Below are 1,678 nucleotides of genomic sequence, written 5' to 3'. Positions count from 1 at the left end.
TAACACACATACCAGCCCAAGCAGAGACAAAATTTTCTGCATTTACACCATTAGTTCAAGGACCACTGCCAGTTTCAGAAGGGGCTCTTGAGAATTCCAAACACACGTAAGATGTGTTAGAAAATTCTGAGTCCACCCAAGGAACTCTTACGCCTTCCGAACATAAAAAAATATGTTCTAGCACCCTCACCATTTCCCCTTGTACTGCAAATGTCCCTATACAACAGAGAATTATTCAAATATCTTCTACCACTGAAAAGGACCCACGTGACTTGTCATTAGGCTCAAAAGAGCCAGGTTTATCACAACACACAGTCAATGAGCCATGCAGGCTCCATATTTATACAATGTGCAGAGAAGATAAAACATCTCCTACATACTCAGGGGACTCTAGGTCATTTTGTCCTGAACGGAGATGTTCCAAAATTTTCCACATATAAATCAGAGATGCTAGAATTTCCAAAACTGAGCAGTATTCTCTGAGTAGTACTCTATCTCATAAAGATTCTGTGAGACAAGAAACATCTACAAAAGAGTTCTACCCACAGCCACATCTTTAGGATTGGCTTGTGGATTGGACACATGTGCAAAAGATGTTCTAGGACATATTCCATCTGTAGAGAAGGTTATGGGTCGAGTCATATGTGAACCAGGAGTAGGGGAACATGATATGCAAACACCAGTGTCTGTAGCATCCCAGAAATCTGAGGAAAGGGATTCCTTGGATTCCATTAGTGCAAAAGAATGCATATGACCTCCGCAAACTTCACAGGAGTCTATAGAACTTCCTTATCTCCTCAAGATTAGCCATCTTCCCCAACTACAGAAGATGCTACACACTCTTCCAAATATGCAGAAAGGGTTGCCTGTCCTTCTTTATACCCACAAGCGGACCCAGAACATTTGTAAAATACTTCAATGGCTCTGCACTTTTCCTTACCTTCTGAAGGGGCCTTGGAACCTGTTTTGCCTGTCAAGCAGGCTAGGGAAACTGACTCTTCTATACGAAAGTCTGTTTCCTCTTCTCTAGCAAAAGAAATATTTCTTGGAACTTCCTCAATTAGTCAACAATATGTAGAAACATCCTTATCCGCTCATGAGGCTCTCAGCCCTCTCACATATGCCCATGATGCTGTAGGAGAGGTCTCATCTTCAGAGGTAGCTCTAATACATGCACCCCATTTTGATGTCAGTCAGGATTTCTAAACATGTACAAGGTACATTAAGACCTTCCTCATCTGAGAAGGATATCTTAGGATCTACTGCATCTGAACAGCATGCTTTACAACTATCCCCATCTACCCAAATAGATTTCTTTCACATGTCCACTCTGGGCAGAAATACTCGATATTCTCCCTCTACCAAAATGGACCACAGGCATCCAGTTTCTAGAAACAGTGGTTTAAGGTTTGTTCCTTCTGATGGAGTCTTGAAAAATTTCTCCTCTAAGGAAGACAGTTTCAACCTTCCCCCTTCTGCCAAAAGAAATCTTGTGCTATCTTCTTCTGCAAAAGAGACACCAAAAGCTACAACTACTCCTCAGGTGAGTCCCACACATTCTCCATCTGTCCAAAGGGCCGTGGAATTTTCAAAAAATGACGAAGGAAATGTGGAAAGTTACCAATCCTTTCAAGGGAATGCTGGACATCTCATGTCTTCCAAAGATGCTCAAAGTGAT

This window comes from Rattus norvegicus, chromosome X (assembly GCF_021556685.1).
Source record: "Rattus norvegicus strain SHRSP/BbbUtx chromosome X, alternate assembly SHRSP_T2T, whole genome shotgun sequence".
Classification (NCBI taxonomy): domain Eukaryota; kingdom Metazoa; phylum Chordata; class Mammalia; order Rodentia; family Muridae; genus Rattus; species Rattus norvegicus.
This window is presented reverse-complemented; position numbering follows the sequence as displayed.